Below are 20,670 nucleotides of genomic sequence, written 5' to 3' on the forward strand. Positions count from 1 at the left end.
CATGCAGGACTACTAATGGCTCTAAAACTTCAGGAATGAAGGTTTGGGTCACCCCACCAGGCAAAGAACCACGACCAGCTGAAGTGCTTGCTGAGGGTAAAGGGAACATGGAATTGGGTAGTGGAAGAAGGTAGTGATAAATATGAACTTCGACCACGTGATCAGTTACAGAAACGAGGGCTGTAATGCTGTTTTGTTCATGTTATACTGTTTAAGTTGTAAGATATCGAATTTGCACCCTATTCTGGAGAGATTTAATGTGTTTCCAGTTATATGCAGGACAGTTGAGTATTGTCAGGTAAAAAAAAAGTGTGCTTATTTATTTTCATTTGGAAATTAAGTATGGTTTAAGGTGATATATATATAGGTGCCAAGTTGACAAGGGGTGGACTGTCATGGTTAGGGACATGTGTCAACTTGACCAAGTTGTGGTAGCTGTTTATCTGATTGGGCGAGTACTGGCCTGTCTGTTGCAGTGAGGACATTTCATAGGATTAGGTCATGATCATGTCAGCTGCATCCACCGCTGATTCCATTTGTAATCAGCCAAAGGGGAGTGTCTTCTACAACTAGTGATGCTAAATCTAATCATGGGAAGCCTTTTAAGGAGGACTCAGAGGAGACAGGTCCCATTCCTGCTTTGGCTGGTGAGCCTCTCCTGAGGAGTTCATCCAGATCATCCATAGGAGTTGTCAGCTTCACAGCCTGCCCTGTGGATTTTGGACTCTGCATTCCTGCAATCATGTGAGACACTTTTATAAATTTTATATTTGCAAGTGTTCCCTGTTGATTCTGTTTCTCTAGAGAACCCTAACTAATACACCAATCATCTCCATTTCCTTGGAAATATCATTCACCTGATAACCTTGATGAATAATTCATTGAAAAAAATAGATCTCATCAGGCATGGCCTGAACCATTTTCCCATCACTCAAGAAAATAATATTCACAGTTCTGCACCCATAAGAACCTTCTTTACTAAAATGTATTAATGTATCCTTCCTCTGGTCAAAAATTAAACACTAAATAAAAGATTTAGATTGCATCATCTCACTTTTTAAAGGATTTCTTCACTTGTTTACACATTTCTTTCCACCATCTTCAAATTTACTTCTTCATTTGATCATTTCTTTAATTGATTATTCCATATGCTAACACCCTCTTATCTAATTAAAAATTCTATGAACATTTGTAATACATGTTTTAGTGAGCATAGTTTTTATTTTTCTGGGATAAATAGCCAGGGATGCAATTGCTGGTACACATGGTAATTGCATGCTTAGTTTTCTTAAGAAACAGCCAAATTTCAAACTGATTCCACGGACCTACCAGAATTTGTTTACCCACTCACCTATTGAAGAATATCTTGGTTCCTTCCAGTTCTTAGTCATTATTAACAAAGTTGGTAAAAATAAGTATGTGTTGATTTTTCTGTGCATATGTTTTCAAACCAGTCGACCAAATATGCAGAAGTGTGATTACTGGATTGTATGGCAATACTGTGTTTTCCTTTACAAAGATTTGCCAAAGTGCCTTTTAATGTAGCTCTACCATTATGTATTACCAAGACCAGTTCACAGTATGATGTTGGGCAGTGGACTTCTCAATCCTGTGTATCCTTAGTGGTGGATGCAGCTTATGTTCCTTCCTATCCCTGAAGCTTCTCCAGCCAGCATTGATCTCTAAATCCTCTCTTGTGTGCATTTCATCTATTCCACTTATGGAAACTAACTCTATATAGGCTTGTGAATGTAGATGTGTTTCTAACGAAATTCCAATAATATTATTGGGTTTTGAGTTAATAGTTTAACTAGACTAGATTATTTTTTAAGCCATTAGAGTGGAATTCATATCTTACATGTTTTTGTTTTCTTTCACACCTGGAATAAATACCTTAATAATAGGCAATTTAAAAATGTCTAACGTGTATAGGGAAGAGACCATGTTTTTATTTATTTTTGTATCACCAGTGCTTAATATTGTGCCTGGCATTCATGTTGTGAATAAATGCTAATGTGAAATTATCTTTAGGTTGGAGTATCCTATAAACTTGTAAGTTTGAAATATTTCCTTGTGAAATTAGCCTCTACTTCTTCAGATTATTGTTTCAACTCTGCCTGAGCAGGGTGGAGTCAAGGCTGATTGATTTTCCTGAGGTCGTTTATAGTACCAAGCCCAATTTACCTGGACTCTAGAACATCTGAACCTAAATGCTCTTACATATTATTCAAGAGAACAAATAGTTTAGAGTACAGATTTTTGATATCAGAGAACTTGAGTTCATATTTCTATTCTGCCCTTCCTAGTTGTATTATTCTAGATACGTCTCTGTTTTGTTTGCTGTAAATTCAGATGGTAATGACTCCTCCTGCATGGGGATATTGTGAAGGTTAAATAAGGTTATATGTATAAAGTATTAGTACAGAAAAATGTTAATAAATAATTAAAAAATAATAACAACAGCTATTATTAATAGTAATTATCCTCTTTTTCTAACAGCTTTTCACCTGGTAAAATCAGCAGGCATTGTAAAGTTAAATTTTGAACATGTGGAGAGATTCATATTTCTCCATATTATATCAAATTTTGTTGGTTTTACTCTTTCAATATCAGCTCACTGAGAGATTTTTTTTTAATTTGGTAATCCTAATATTCTGTGTTTGCTCTCCTGTCTAGTTTATTTTTTTATAATCCACAAGCAAGTTATTTAAAAATTGCCTGGCATTATAAAAATAGTTGGGAAAATTTAACTTGAGTAGTTTGTCAATAAAATTTCAGCACTGAAATCTCTTCCTAAGTTTAAACATTTAGACTTTGAAGTTTAGCTCATCTTGGGATCATGTGACAAAGTGGAAAAGCCAGTGAATTACAAACAGGCAGATTTGAATTCTAAACCTAGTTTTCTCATAAGATCACTTTTTTACCCTTACCACTTTATCTGACAGTATTATTATAAAAGATGAATGACTAATATGTTTTTCAAAGATATTTAGGTTCACCAGGAATCAGAGATGCATAATAAAACAACATATGATTTTTAAACTGTTTAATTGGTGAAGATTAAACATATTTATACTGAGATTGACAACTGCTGTTATATACTGATGATGCAATTCAAATTGTTATGTACAGTTATTCTGGAAAGCAGTTTGGCGGTATGTATCACTAACAATGATATGGCAAATTCTCATTATATAAACTTCATTTTTAAAGAGGAGGGTAAAAAGTTGCATATGTAGGTTCATTCTAATTTTGCAAAAATATCTATATATATGTAGATGTGGGAAAGAGATTATAAATGAATATCTAGAAATTCTTTTAAAAATGTACTGATATGGTTATCTCTGATTTTAGTGATATTGTGTGACTTACCAAGTCTCCTTTGTACCTTTATTATTATAACTATATGTGTTATTTTTATCATTGGGGAAATTATTTTTTATATATTTAATTGCAACATATATACAAAAAAGCAATAAATTCAAAGCACAACACAACAATTGGTTGTAGAACAGATTTCAGAGTTTGGTATGGTAACAATTCCACAATATTAGGTTTTTACTTCTAGTTGCTCTAAGATACTAAAGACAAAAAGAAATATAAATTTAATGATTCATCAATCATACTCATTTGTTAGACCCTACCTTCTCTGTATAACTCTACCATCACCTTTGATCTTCCTATCCCACTCTCTAGGGGTATTTGGGCCATTCTAACTTTTTCACATTGGAAGGGGCTTTCAATAATATGGGGTAGGGAGATGGAACTAGCTGATGTTCTGAAGAGGCTGAGCCCTCTAGGTTTCAGGATTTATCTGGCCCAGGGACACATCTGGAGGTTGTAGGTTTCTGGAAAGTTACCCTAATGCATTGGACCTTTGTAGGACCTTGTATATTGCCCTAGGTGTTCTTTAGGCATGGCTGAAATGGTTTTGGTTGGGGATTGGCAAGTTATGATAAGTAGCAATGTCTAACTAAAGCTTGTGTAAGAGTGACCTCCGGAGTAGCCTCTCAACTCTATTTGAACTCTCTCAGCCTTGATACTTCATTAGTTACACTTTTTTCTCCCTTTCGGTTAGGATGGAATTACTGATCCCACAGTGCCAGGTCCAGACTCATCCCTGGGAGTAATCTCCCATGCTGTCAAGGAGACTTTACTCCTGGATATCATGTCCCATGTAGGGGGTAGGGCAATGATTTTACTTGCACAGTTGGGCTTACAGAGTGAGGCCACATGTGAGCAACAAAAGAGGTCCTCCAGAAATAACTCTTAGGCATACCTGTAACTAGGCTAAGCTTCTCTGCTACCTACATAAGCTTCACAGGGGTAAGGCTGAAGATTAAGGGCTTCCTCAAGATCAAGGGCTTTGGAGGGGGAAAATCTTATTTACACTGTAATACAAGATTTTGGAGATATGCAGTCAGGGGAAATTTTCTTTAAAGTACTAGAAATATTAAGTTATGTATATATATATATATATGTAGTGATCCAGGAGCTTTGGAGGGGGAAAATCTTATTTACACTGTGATACAAAACATTGGAGAAATGCAGTTAGATGAAATTTTCTTTAAAGTGCTAGAAATATTAGGTTATGCATTTATATAGTGATCCAGAAACTCCATGTTTACAATATGTCATGTTGGTTATTTTTTGGAAAAGTATTTATAAGTCACTGCTATATTCCAGTCTAGAATTTTCTACTTTCACCAAATAGTGTAGAGTCTAAATCTATAAGTAAAAAGTCTTACAAAGTTAAGAAAAAGTTTCTTTCATGAACTACAACAAAGTATCACTATTCTAAGGAATTGATCATATAGTGATATATGGGGGAAATATCCCTATTACAGGCAATAGACTGTGACAGTATTATTTTAATATTCTTTCATCAAAAGCAACAAATGTACCACACCAACACCAGGGTCAGTAATAGAGGGAGAAAACGGGGTATGGGGTGTTTTGGGTTTTTATTTTCATTTTTGCTTCTTTTGGATTAGTGAAAATGTTCTAAAATTGATAGTGATATGAATATACAACTATGTGTAATACTATGAGCCAAGGATTGTATACTTTGCATGGATTATATGGTATGTGAATATATCTCAATAAAATTCACATTAAAAAAGACATGGAGGAATCTTAAATGCATATTGCTATGTGAAAGAAGCCAGTCTGAAAAAGCTACATATTGTATGATTTCAACTATATGATATTCTGTAAAAGACAAAATTACAGAGACAGGAACAAGATCAGTGTTTCCAAGGATTGGGGGCAGGGGGGAAAGGACTGAATAAATGGAGAGCAGGAGATTTGTAGGGCAATGAAACTATTCTAAATGATACTGTAGTGTCAGAACCATGACATGCATTTGTCACAACACAAAGAGTGAACCATAATGTAAACTAAGGACTTCAGCTAATGATAATGTATTAATTAGTGATCATCAATTGTGACCAATGAACCACGTTAATGCAAGATGCTAATAATAGGGAAACTGTGGAAAGAGGGAAGTATATGGAACTCTGTACTTTCTGCTCACTTTTTCTGTAAGCCTAAAAACTGCTTTTAAAAAATAAATCTATTCATTTCCTGGTGCCTGCCCATGCAAATAAATAAATAAAGTCTACTACTTAAGAAAACATTACTGTTTGCTTCCATTAAAGCCAGGAGAGTAACAGTATAATAAATTTTAGTTTTGGAGTAAATAATTGTGCTGGTTTGAAAGGATGTATGCACCCTTGAAAAAACATGTTTTAATCCTAATTCCATTTTGTAAAGGCAACCATTTCTTCTAATCCCTATTCAGTACTGTATGTTTGAAACTGTATGTAGAAGAAACTGTAATTAGATTATCTCCCTGGAGATGTGACTTAGGGAGTCACATCTTGATGTGATCTTGGGTGATTAAGAGTGGTTGTTAAAATGAATTAGGTGGAGACATGTCTCCACCCATTTGGGTGGGTCTTGATTAGTTTGCTGGAATCTTATAAGAGAGGAAATATTTTGGAGAAAGGGAGATTCTGAGAAACTGGAACAATGCAGCCATGAGAAGCAGAGTCCACCAGCCAGTGACCTTGGAGATGCAGTAGGAAAATGCCTCCTGGGGAGCTTCATGAAACAGAAAGCCAGGAGAGAAAGCTAGAAGATGACACCATGTTTGCCATGTGCCTTTCCAGATGAAAGAGTAACCTTGACCATGTTTGCCATGTGCCTTCTCACTTGAGAGAGAAACGCTGAACCTCGTCAGCCTTCTTGAACCAAGGTATCTTTTACTGGATGCCTTAGATTGGACAGTTCTATAGACTTGTTTTAACTGGGACATTTTCTTGGCCTTAGAACTGTAAACTAGCAACTTATTGAATTCCCCTTTTTAAAAGCCATTCTATTCCTGGCATATTGCATTCCAGCAGCTAGCAAAGTAGAATAGTGTTTATAGTTAAGATAATAATGTTAACTTAAATAGATGTATGTGATTCACTTTTTATTTTGAAATACCCTCAAATACACAGGATAATTACAAAAAAAAATACAGTTCACATAGGGAGACTTCAGCATGCTCCTACAATTACCTCCAGATACCGAGCTCAATTTTAACATTTTTAGCACATTCATCACATCATTCTGTCTATCTATCTATCTATCTATCTATTCATTTACCTGTATCTCTATTTATCAATTGATTTTATGAATACTTGAGTGTAGATTGTATACATCATTCTCTGTGAACACTTCATACTGATGAACATTTCCTGAGAACTAAGATATTAATTTGTGTAACCACATTAAGTGTAGTTACCAAGTTAAAGCAACTAGCATTGGTATAAAGCTTATAGTAAAATTTCCAATATTTTCATATGTCCCAATATTGTCCCTTTGAGCCTTTCCTCTTCCAGTGCTAGATACCATCCAGTGTCATATATTTATGCATTTATTTGTCATTGTCTCTCTTGTTGCTTTCTTTTTTCTTCAACTATAAGAATATATACAGCATAAACTTTCACATCTCAAGCACTCCCAAGCACACCATTGAATAGGATTAATCATACTTGCAACATTGTGACACCTTCACCCCCTTCAACTACTAAAATTACCCATCTCCCCAAACAGAAAACCTACACCATTATGTTTAATTCTCCATACCCCTTTGCTTCAAGCCCCTGGCATCCTGTACAATAACTACTGTCTCTATGAATTTGCATATTCTCTAAATTTTCTTTGTATTTACAATGGGGCTTAAATATACCATCCCAAATCTGTAACAATCTTGTTTACTTTGATACCAAATTCAATACTATACACAAACGATGTTCCTATAATGAACCACTTTTCAACCAAAAGTAGGTCTTGCAACAGATTACATATTTATACATTATGAGTTCCAAACCATTTATTTATCATTACATTTTATGCATCTGCTTTTTAGATACTGTAGGAAGTAAAAACGTGAACTATAGGGTTCATAGTTTCATTTGTGCAAACTTTAACTCCTGGGCTTATTAGTAAGCCCAGGGAATGTTCATCTGGGAATGTTCATCTGGGAAGGAAAGAATTCATGACCCATTGTTAATTAATCAAGGAAAAGAAATCTTTGGTGAATTGTCTGTATCTGGCACAAGATTGATAACTCAATTGATACCAATTTTTTGGCCATATAGGAAAGGGTCTACATTTAGAAAAGAGTGCTACAGGCTGATAGGATAAGACAAGAAAGAGACAGGTCTGGAGGAGAGCATAGAAACAAAGATGATCAGAAAAGGTAACTAAAAGAGTAGAAAGAGAAAAATTTATAAGATGACATATAAAATAAAAAATACAAAATAGTTGAAAAAGTACGCTTTTATAGTAATAACATTAAATGAACAAAAAATTAAGATATGATGAGAGCTACCTTTCCCTCAACTTTATAGATGATAACATACCTTATTGTGCTTTAAGCAACAGAACATTTATGTATGGCAACATGATGTCACTTAAATTGTGATAACCCTCTGAGAGTGGAATTAAAATTAAATCATGCATAATTTACAGAAAAAATAATTTGATATTTTCATTATAGACATCATGAGTTTTTTCAAATCATATATTATTACACATTTTCAAACTAGAAATGGAGGAGCCATAAAAGCATTGTAGGATTGAATTTCTAATAAGGCAAGTATAGATAGCTATAATCCACAAAAACACAAAGCTCTTTGGGATCTCAATATATTTGTTAAAAGCGTGGAGGGTTTTTCCCTTACAAAAAAAGTGAGGGTAACCACTGTGGGTGATCCACAGACTGGACTGGTTCATTTCTTGCAATGACCTCACAGGGAGCCATTGTTATGGAACTCCAAGCACCTATATAAGTCCCTGGATCTTAGGTCCATGGTCTGCCAACCCAGGAAGCTGTTTTTGGTAACCCTTGGGACTTGGGCTAACCTTAAAGCTTATTTATATCTTTTTCTGTGGATTTTTTGTTTATTTTTTCTTTTGTTCCTTACTCATTTTTTCTCATTTTCTTTTCTTTTTTCCTTTACTCATTTTCCCTCAGGTTTTCTTTTTGTTGTTGTTATTTAAAAAATTATTTTACTTTTTCTTTGTTCTTTTTTGTTTCTCAATTTTAAACATCTTGTCCTTTTTCTTTTTCAATTCTCTTTAATTTTTGGGTATCTATTTCATTTTATTTTTAATTTTCATTATTTTTTTCCAATCAGTTTAATTGTTTCTTAGATAAATTCATCTTGTAGATGTTGGAAGAGTTTGTTGTTATGATGATTTTGACCAATTTTTCACCACCATTTCCCACTTGAAAGACTACCTAAGGACACTGGGTGCCCAGCAAAGAATCCAGGTTGCAGGTTCTCTCAGCCATATGTGCTGAGGAAGAAACTCACATTGGGAACTACCCACTCCTGAAAACCATTGGAAAAGGTGGCTTTTCCAAGGTGAAATTGGCATGGCACATCCTCACTAGGCAAAATGTAGCCATGCAAATCACTCACAAAAATTAAGATAGGGTGGAGCAACAGTGGCTCAGTGGCAGAATTCTCAGCTGCCATGCCAGAAACCTGGGTTTGATTCCCGGAGACTGCCCATGCCAAAAAAAAAAAAAAAAATTAAGATAACTTTGTCTCCTGAGAGATGAGCACATTGAGGACTTTGAAACATCCAAATATAATCAAATTATTCAACTGAGAATGACAAATCACTCTATCTTAATATGGAGTATGAGGAGATACTCTGTGTGAGGAGCAGAGGAGTACTCCATGAAGATATAGTGGCTCAAATCCCTGTGGAAAATAAGAATCCCAAGCCAAATTCAGATAGAATCCACTCTGCAGTATTGCCCCCAGAAGTGTATCACCCACAGGAACCCAAAGACATAAAACTTGCTGTTGCTGGTGGGAATATAAAATTTGCAGATTTTGGATTAAGCAACAAATTTACCAGTTGCAAGAAACTGGAAACCTTGGGTGGCTGTCTCCATAACTCTGCCCCCAAAATCTTCAAGGAGAAATTTTGTGATGAACATGCCATCAGTGTCTGAAGCTTCAGAGACATTTTATATACCATGGTGAGTGGGGATCTACCCTTTGATTCACACAGCTTCCAGGATCTCTAAGAAGAAGTACTGAGTGGGGAGTTTTATGTTCCACTGAACCTGTCCATGGACTGTAAATCTTATTTTTAAAGTCTTACCATAGGCCACAGTAAGAAAGCAATTCTACAGCATGTCATGAATGATCCCTGAATAAATAAGGGCTTTGAACAGTAAGAACTATAGTCCTATGTGGAGCCCCTCCTGGATTACTAGGACACCCAGCACACAGCACTGATGGTTTCCAGGGGCACACTAGAAAAGAGATCAATTAATCACTAACTAAAGAAAAGCATGATACAGTTATAGCAACTTACCTGCTGTTGGTTACAGGAGCACAAGGGCTCTACAATTTCTTTGAAGCCCCCACACCTCATCAGATACACTGTGGCACTCCATCCCTACAGCATGTGGAACAGCATGGTATGTCTTCCAAGCCTATTCAGCAAAAATTCATGAACCCACAATGCTCCCCTCAGATCCTTATCTAAAAACATTTATAAATACAGGCAGTTCAATTCAGGGACAAAAGTCTGGAGATAGCCAACATTCCTACCACCCCCTGCCAGGCCAGGACAGAGAGAAATCCACCACTGTCCCCTCCACACACAGCCTTTTGACTTGCAGTAGTGAAACCTGCAATACCCCTCTTCTAGAAAGGATCAACTTTGACCAGGTCTTCTTTGAGAAGGGTAGATAAAGCCAAAGCATATCAGAGTCAGGAGCCTTCAAGACTTCTGCTTCAGTGTAGACTAGCTGGTCCTGACTATGTCCTCCAGGATCACCCCAGCCAAGCCTGGAGCTATGCCCCAGGGAGAATCACTGCGAAAGACCCCAGCCTAGACCAACCCCCAGCTTGTCCCTGTGGCCTAACTGACTGCCCACCTCAACTGCAGTGGGAATGGAGAACCTGAAGGAACCAATTCTTCCATAGGTGTTTCCAAAGGAAAATGTGTCCACATGGGGCAATACCACATGAGAGATGAGCAGAATTTGCCCTGTAGAATGAGGCCACACTTCCCTTCTCACAATAGCCAGGGCCAGCAAGGGGCTATGAGGTAGTTCATGAAGTTTATCCACAGAAATATATGCTTAGGGTATATATATGCCATCAGGAAACAAGAGAAAGGGTAGAGAAAATGCCCAGGAGAGATATCTAATCCTCAGTAGGCCCAGCTGCATTAATGGTACTTTAAATGGAGGATGAAGATTATGAGCTCCTTAGATCACAAGAGATGATTCAGGAGAATTGCCATGTGATCAATGTACCTAGCTGTGAATGGAACCTGATCAAGTTCTACAGGCTGCTGTGCACATGTAGAACACTGGGCCAGGAGGATCTTCTTCAGTGGAGGTTGGAAGTGAGCAGATTGCTGTAGCAGTGCCTTCATGGGCTGCAAGTCAAAAGGGTATCTGAGATTTCCAAGACCTTTAAAACCATTGCTACCAATTTAGAAAAGGAGTTTCAGCTCCCAGGAACTGACAGGGAGACCACAAGAGGGGCCTGCAGGTCTTCGCTGTCAAGTGACCACTCCACACATCACTTGAGCATAATTCCAGAGACTCAATTCGTATGATTCCCCTAGGGCCCTGCTCTCCTTTCCTGCCCTTCTCATAGCCTTGAATAAACTGCCATCAGCCCTTTGATGGCCCCAGCTGTTGGTAGAATAAGAGCATGATGTTCCACTATAAGGAAAAGTATCCTGATTATCAACCTATGGGAGCTGACTAATATGGACAGAGCTCTTAGGGAAGTATCATTCTCTTTGGGGTTCCATCTCTGCTGGTGATTTTGTGGATGGAGCCTGTGAGGCCTTGCTGCAGGCTTTGCCGGAACATGGCCCCTTCCAAAAAATCTCTGTGGAGCTGTCCAGCGACCCTAATAGGCTGTTGTAAACTGTAATTTCAACTCTCTCAGATTCCTGATACTGGTAAGTGGTTCTGGGAAATGGTGGTGGAATCAGAAATAAGTTTGTTTCTATAAATCTGCAATGAGCAGTCAAAAATGGAAATTAAGAAAGTATTTCCAAATACAATATCATCTAGTAGAACAAATTCCTGGGAATAAATTTTACCAAGGAGATTAAAGATGTGTTTGCTGAACATAAAAAAACATTACTTTAAAATATTAAAGGTGATGTAAATAAATTGAAGGACAAAATTTATGCATGGGTAGGAAGGAAGACTTTGTATTTATGTAATGTCCATACTACTCAGAGCAATCTACCTATTCAACCCCCATGCTATCAAAATTCCAAAAGCCTTTGCTATTCTAAAATTGGAAAATAAGACCTTCAAGTTCATATGGAATTATAAGGAGCAATGAATAATCAAGATAATTTTTCAAAAGAAGAATGAACTTGTGTTGCTAAGAAGCTATACTAATTAAAACATATGATACTGGAGGCAAGATAATAGCATAGTAAGGTGTGAAATTTAGTTCATACTCCAGAGCAACTAGTAAATAGCCAGAAATGGTACAGAACAAATGCTGGGGAAACATCACTTACCAGATATCCAGCATACACCAGTCTGAACCAGTCAGAATTACTGAGATCCCACGCAGAACTTTAAATTCCCCTAGCTGTAGAGGCTGGTGCCCCTCCACCATGGGCATGGCAGGCCTGTTTCCCAAGGGGAAAGGAAAAATACTGTACTAGTAGCAAGGGTTTAGCTCAAGTAGAGAATTAATTAATAAATTCTGACTACTGAAGAGAGACCCCCAGCACAGATAAACCTGGAATAAGCATTAAAGGTACTAGGACTTTTTTCCCCAGCAGAGAGTAGGTAGGGCTGATGGGGAAAAAGTCCGGAGGATTTTTGAGTTGGACAGCACAAAATACTAGAAAAGGGCTGGACCCCAAGAAAAGGGGGCAAATAGAGCCTGGAGATACATAGGGCCACATACCAAATTGATTGAGAAACCAAGGAGTAGGAGTCCAGCTCTGAAAAGGCCATTTTGGCTTTTTTTTTTTTTTTTTTACTCCTTAAACAGTTCATGAGATAGAACTGAAAGCACTCTTAGGCTCCAGGACTGCCCCAGGCAAGGGTGGAATTAAATTTATCTGAGAGATGAAGTAAATATTCAGGAGAAAGGAGTTAATTCCCTAAAATATGTATCTTCCCCAAGAAAAAGGAGGCTAAGCCCAACTCAAGTAAAAATGCTCCTTCAAGGAATTCAGACCCCAGCGACTGGAAAACAAAAGCAATTAAAGCCATCCTACCACCTCACTTATGTCTCAACTATGTTGGGTAGAGAATTTAATGACAACAAGAGGCACACAAATATACATGTTGTGAGTGTCCCAGAAGGAGAAGAAAGGGGTAAAGGAGGAGAAAGACTAATGGAGGAAAGAATCAGAGAAAATTTCCCATCTCTTATGAAAGACATAAAATTACAGATCCAAGACGGTGTACCTCAAACAGAATAGATCCAATTAGACATACTCCAAGACACTTACTAATCATAGTGTAAATTGTCAAAGAGAAAGAGAGAATTTTGAAAGCAGAATGAGAAAAGCAATCTACACACCTACAAGGGAAACCCAATAAGACTATGTGTAGATTTCTCAGCAGAAACCATGGAAATGAGAAGACAGAAGTATGATACATTTAAGATTCTAAAAGAGAAAAACTGCCAACCAAAAATTCTATATCCAGCAAAATTGCCCTTCAAAGGTGAAGGGGAGATTAAAACATTTTTAGACAATCACTGAGAGAATTTGTGACATAGAGATCAGCTCCACAAGAAATACTAAAAGGAACACTACAGGCAGATAGGAAAAAGCAAAAGAGAGAGGAATGGAGAAGAGTGTAGAAATGAAGACTATCAGTAAAGGTAAAAAGAAAAAAAAAACAAATATGTCACAAAAAATCCAAAGGACAATATGGCAGAGAAAGGTACTGCCTTTACAGTAATAACATTAAATGTAAATGGATTAAACTCCCCAATCAAAAGACATAGACTGGTAGATGGATTGAAAAACAGGACCCATACATATGCTGTCTACAGGAGACTCATTTTAGACCAGGGGCAAAAATAGGTTGAAAATGACAGGTTGGGAAAATATGTTTCATGCAAACAACAATCAGAAAAGAGCAGGAATAGCTATACTATATCCAGCAAATTAGATCTCAAATGTAAACAATTAAAAGAGACAAAGAAAGACACTATGTATTAACAAAAGGAACAATCCAATAAGACACAACAATCATAAATATTTATGCCCTGAGCCAGAGTGCTCCAAAGTACAAGAGGCAAACACTGACAACACTGAAAGGAGAAATAGGCACCTCTACCATAATAGTTGGAGACTTCAATTCCCTGCTCTGATTAATGGATAGAACATCTAGACAGAGGATCAATAAAGAAACAGAGAATTTGAATAATATGATAAATGAACTAGATTTAACAGACATTTACAGAACATTACACCCCACAACAACAGGAATCACATTTTTCTCAATTGCTCAAGGATCATTCTCAAGGATAGACCATATGCTGGGTCACAAAGCAGGTCTCAATAAATTTAAAACATTGAAATCACAGAAAAAACATTCTCAGATCATAATGGAATGTAGTTGGAAATCAATAATAGAGGACCAGAAAATATGCAAGTATGTGGAGGCTTAAGAACACACTCTCAAACAACCATTGATCAAGGAATAAATTACAGGAGAAATCAGTCAATGTCTCAAGGTAAGTGAAAATGAAAATGCAACATATCAAAACTTATGGAATACACCAAAGGCAGTGTTAAGAGGGAAATTTATTGCCTTAAATGCCTACATTAATAAGGAAGAGAGGGCAAAAATCAAGGAAATAACTGTTCACTTGGAAGAAAAAGAGAAAGAACAGAAAACTAACCCCAAAGCAAACAAAAGGAAAGAAAAACTAAGATTAGAGAAGAAATAAATGAAATTTAAAACAATTGAGAAAACCAACAAAACCAGAAGTTTATTTCTTTGAAAAAATCAATAAAATCAATGGACCCTTAGCTTGGTTGACAAAACAAAAAGAGAGAGGATGAAAGTAAATAAAATCAGAAATGGAAGAGGAGATAACCATTGTCCTTTCAGAAATAAAGGAGGTAATGAGAGACTACTATGAGCAACTATATGCTAATAAACTAGACAATGTAGATGAAATGAACAATTTCCTAGAAATACATGAACAACCAACATTGACTTGAGAAGAAATAGATGACCTCAACAAACCAATCACAGGTAAAGAGCTTGACTCAGTCATCAACAAGCTCCCCAAAAAGAGAATCCCTGGACTAGATGCCATCACATGTGAATTTTACCAAGCATTCAACAAAAAATTAGTATCAATCCTGCTCGAACTCTTCAAAAAGAATTGAAGAGGAGGGAAAGCTATGTAACTCATTCTGTGAAGCCAACATCACCCTATTACCATAGCCAGACAAAGATACTACCAGAAAAGGAAATTACAGACCAATCTTTCTAATGAATACAGACACAAAAATCTCAAGAAAGTACTTATAAATCAAATCCAGCACCACATTAAAAGAATTATACACCGTGACCAAGTGGGATTTATTCCAGGCATGCAAGGATGCTTCAACATAAGAAAATCAATTAATGTAATATACCATATCAACAGATCAAAGCAGAAAAACCACATGATCATCTTAATTGATATAGAAAAGGCACTTGACAAAATTCAACAATGTTTCTTGTGAAAATATTTCAAAGGATAGGAATAGAGGGAACTTCCTCAACATGATAAAGGGAATATATGAAAAACCCAGAGCTAACATCACCCTCAGTGGGGAAAGACTGAAAGTTTCCCCCCATTAGGAACAAAACAAGGATGCCACTGTCACCATTGTTATTCAATATTGTGCTGAAAGTTCTAGCCAGAGTAATTAGACAATAAAAAGAAAGAAAACTGGTAGGCCATAGTTGCTCAGTGGGAGAGTTCTCACCTGCCATGCTGAAGACCCAGGTTCAATTCCAAGTGCCTGCCCATGCAATAAAAAAAAAGAAATAAAAGGTATCCAAATTGGAAAGTAAGAACTAAAACTCTCTCTTTACAGTGATATGATACTTTATTTTGAACCCCCCCAAATATCAATAGCAAAGCCACTGGGGATAATAATTGAGCACAGCAAAGTGTCAGGGTACAAGATCAACACCCAAAAGTCAGTATTGTTTCTGTACACTAGTTATGAGCAATCGGAGGAGGAAATAAAGAAAAAATTCCATTTACAATAGGAACTAAAAGAATCAAATGTCTAGAAATAAATTTCACTAAGGATACAAAAGACCTATACACAAAAACTACAAAAAATTGCTAAAAGAAAGCATGGAAGACTTAAATAAATGGAAAGACATACTGTATTCATGGACTGGAGGACAAAATAAGTTAAGATGTAAATTCTACTCAAATTGATTTATAGATTCTATTCAATATCAATTAAAATCCCAACAACTTATTTTGCAGAACTAGAAAACCAAAAACCAAATTTATTTGGAAGAGCAGGGTGCCCCTGCTAAAAATATCTTGAGAAAGAAAAATGAAGTGGAAAGTCTCACAATACCTAACTTTAAGGCATATTATGAAGCTACAGTTGTCACAACAGCGTGGTACTGGCATAAAGATAGATATACTTACCAATGGTATTGAATTGAGTGCTAATAAATAGGCCTTCTCATCTATGGACAATAGATCTTTGATAAAGCAGTCAAGCCAACCCAGTTGGGACTGAGCAGCCTCTTTAATAAATGGTATTTGGAGAACAGGATATCCATATGCAAAAGAATGAAAGAGGATACATATTTCACACCCTATAGAAAAATTAATTCAAAATGGATCAGAGGCCTAACCTTAAAGCCTAGACCATAAAAGTTTTACAAGAAAATGTAGGGAAATAGCTTATAAAACTTTAATACAGGATGCTTTCTTAGACCATACACCCAAAGCACAAGCATCAAAAAAAAGAAATAGAAAAATGGGATTTCCTCAAAATTAAACACTTTTGTGCATCAAAGAACTTAATCAGGAAACTAAATGGACAGCCTATGCAATGGGAGACAATATTTGGGAACAACGTGTCAGATAAGAGTTTCATATCTATAATTTATAAAGAGATTCTTTAACTCAACAGCAAAAAGGCAAAAATCCAATTTAAAAAACCGGCAAAAGACATGAGCAGACACTTCTCAGAAGAGGAAATACAAATGGCTAAAGGGCAAATGAAAAGGTGTCCAACTGCACTGGCTATTAGGGAAATGCAAGTCAAAACCACAAAGAGATATCATCTGACACAGGCAAGAATGGCCACTATAAAAAAAAAAACAAAAACAGAAAACAACAAGTGCTGGATAGGATGTGGATTAAGAGGCGCACTTTTCCACTGTTGGTGTGAATGTAAAATGGTACAACCATTCTGGAAAGCAGTTTGGTGGTTCCTCAGGAAGTTAAGTATAGAACTGCCATATGACCCAGCAATACCATTACTAGGGATATATTCAGAGGACCTGAAGGCAAGGAAACAAATGGACATTTGTACACCAATGTTTATAGTAGCATTATTTACAATTGCCATGAGATGGAAACAGCTCAAATGTCCATTAACACGAGAGAGGCTAAATCAGTTATGGTATATACATATGATGGCATATTACACCCTGTGAAACAGAATAAACTCCTGAGGCATGTAACATCGTGGATGAACCTTGACGACATTGTGCTGAGTGAAATTAACCAGAAACAAAAGAACAATTACTGTATGGTCTCAGTAATATGAATTAGCATTAATGAGTGAATTTTGGGAGTTGAAATTAAGGACACAGGTTATCAGGAAATAGAAATAGGGTAGAGATTAGGCATTTGGTGCTGAATGATACAGACTGTGCCACAGGACTGTCATGGTCAGGTTCATGTGTCAACTTAGCCAAGTAGTGGTACCTGTTTGTCTGGTTGGGCAAGTGCTGACCTGTCTGTTGCAATAACATTTCATAGAATTAGATCATGAGCATGTCAGCTCCATCCAAAGCTGATTCCATTTGTAATCAACCAAAGGGGAGTGTCTTCTTCAGTGAATGATGCTTAATCTAATCACAGGAAGCCTTTTAAGGAGGATTCAGAAGAGACAGGTTCTATTCCTGCTTCAGCTGGCAAGCCTCTCCTGTGCAGTTCATCCAGACCCTCCATCGGAGTCATCAGCTTCACAGCCTGCCCTGTGGATTTTGGATCTGCACTCCCACAGTCACATGAGACACTTTTATAAAATTTATATTTGCGAGTGTTCCCTGTTGATTTTGTTTCTCTAGAGAACCCTAACTAATACAAGGACTGATTATAAAAATTCATAAATGGATAGCACAATACTACTTGATTGTAGCATAATAATATAAGTACACTGAATGAAGCTGAATATAAATATAATTGAGGGATAAGGCTGGGAGCATGTATGAAATCAGAAGGAAAGATTGAACATAAAAACTGAGAAGGTAGAGCTTAGGAATGCCTAGAGTGGGCAATGATGTGATTAACTGTACAAATAAAAAATATCTTCTATGAAGGAGAACAAATTAATGTCAACATTTCAAGGTATTGAAAATGGTTTTTATATAGGAAAAGTACAATCAATTCAAGTTAGGGTTTATAATCAACAGTACCATGGTAGTATGCTTCCAGTGAATATAACAAAGGCATTATGCCCAAACTAAATATCAACAGGCAGGGTACATGACAGCTGAGTATGGATTCTTTGTAGAAGTAAAAGAACTGTCTTCATATAAATTATTGTGACAAAGTCTTGTCTATTCTCTTAGGTTGGATTGTAAGATGTGTGAATAAAGCTGTTTTAAAATGAATAGAGAGAAACAAGGGCTAGAGAAAATGCTGAGAAAGGTATATGCCTATTCACTCTCAGTAGAGAAACTAAGAGTTGTAGCCTCTTGGAGGGCAGTGTGGTGGTTCCATAGGAGGCTAGGGGTGGGATTGCCATATGATTCTGAAACCCCATTGCCCAGTGTATATGTGGAGGAACTGTGTGTAGGTCATGAATGGACATTTGCACGCTGGTGTTTATGGCACCAGTGTTTGTGATTTACAATGGATGGAGGTGGTCTGAGAGTACAGCAACTGAGGAATGGGTGGGAGAACTATAGTGTACACATACAATGAACTATTGAGCAGCTACAAGAAGGAATGAAGTTGTGAGGCATGCAATGAACCTTAAAGACTGTATGTTGAATGAAATGTCAGAAACAAAAAGAAAAATATGATCATGTCTCAATCATGTGGATTAAGTATAATATAAAAACTCTGTGAACTAAAGTTGAGAGCATGGGATATAAGGTTGGGGCTTATTGTAAAGGTTCCCAGATTGTAAGCTCTTACAGAGGTCACATATGTTCAGGAGTTGTAACTGTTATTTCTAAATTCTGAGATGCTGAACTGTTTGTGTATAACCTGGTCATTCTCAGAAATTTCTGTTATTTATGTGATACCTAAGACTCAGAGTTAGAGCTCTGAAGTCATGAAAGTCAGCAGTACCCCACCCAAGAACTGTTTAAAATTTTGAAAATGAGATCAGATTTCAACTAGGGATATGAATGAATATGATCTGGATAGGTCTGTGATAGATCAGAGTACAGGGTAAAGGATGATATCATCCATATTTTAAAACATCAACTTCTGTGTGAGACCAAAGGGAGAGATATTTAGTTGGTGCAAAATTTATATTTTGGGTAGGGCATTACCTAATTTAATTTGTATGGTCAATTTAGTTGAACAGCATAAGTGTATGGAATCTTGTATTGGGCATGAGATCTTGTTGGTTTGTCCAGGTTAATATGATGTCCTGATACATCCCAGAGCAATTTGGGCAGTGAATAAAGAACTACTTGCAAAGTCCCCTTGGGGGACTAGGTAGAAAGGAGGAAATATTCAACTTCCCTATTTGGATAATGGGTATTCTTGCAAGCAGTGGGGACAAACAAATCATTAGGCTGAGCTCTCGATCTTGGGGCTCACCCCTATGAAACTCATTCCTCCAAAGGATAGGCTAAGCCTACTTAAGATTAGGCCTAGGTGTCACCCACAAAGACCCTCTTCTTTTGCTTAGATGTGGTCTGTTTTTCTAAGCCCACTTGGTAAGTGAACTCACTGCCCTCCCCACTACATGAGACATGATTCCCAGGCGTGTATAACTCCCTGGCAACATGGGACAGAACTGGGATTTGCTGGGACCCAGCATCTTGGGATTGAGAAAGCCTTCTTGGCAAAAGGGGGAAGAGAAAAATGAGACAAAAAAATAGTTTCAGTGGCTGAGGAATTTCAAACAGAGTTGAGCGGTTAACCTGGAGGCTATTCTTATGCATTACATAGATATCCCTTTTTAGTTTATGGTGTATTGTAGTGGCTGGATGAAAGTTGAGCTGTGTTTCTGTAGCCTTGATTCTTGAGGATGATTGTATAATGATATAATTTTTACAATGTTACTGTGTGATTGTGAAAACTTTGTGTCTGATGCTCCTTTTATCCAGAGTATGGACAGCTGTGTAAATACAATATGGATAAAAAATAAATAAATAATAGGGGGTAAAATAAATTGTATAGAAGAAAATACTATTAGTCAATGAGAAGGAGGTTTAAGGGGAATGGGATGTACAATCAAATATATGTGTGAATATTTGTCAGTACAAATATTTTTAAAACAATATTATACTGCACTATGGACATGCATATAGAGCAAAGGAATAGAATTGATATTCTAAAAATAAACCTAAAGATTTGTGATAATTGATATTCGAAAATGGTCCCAAGTATATTAAAAGGGAAAATGAACAATCTCTTTAAGAAATTGGTATGGGACAGCAACAACTGCAATTTCATTCTTTTGCATTTCCACATGCAAAAGAATGACCTAAGTGTAATGCTTGTGCCGTGGTCAGTGGGTCCCTGTCTTTTGATGTATGGAACATCAGAACTGTGAAAGCAGGTACTAGGCAGAGAAGACCATGTTTCCTTTTTTATGCCAAGAGAGTGTGAAAAACTGCTCAAGGAATATCTCATCTCAGTCCACACAAGAGAATAACTTTGGAGCAATTTATGA

Source organism: Tamandua tetradactyla, chromosome 9, assembly GCF_023851605.1.
Source record: "Tamandua tetradactyla isolate mTamTet1 chromosome 9, mTamTet1.pri, whole genome shotgun sequence".
Taxonomy (NCBI): Eukaryota; Metazoa; Chordata; class Mammalia; order Pilosa; family Myrmecophagidae; genus Tamandua; species Tamandua tetradactyla.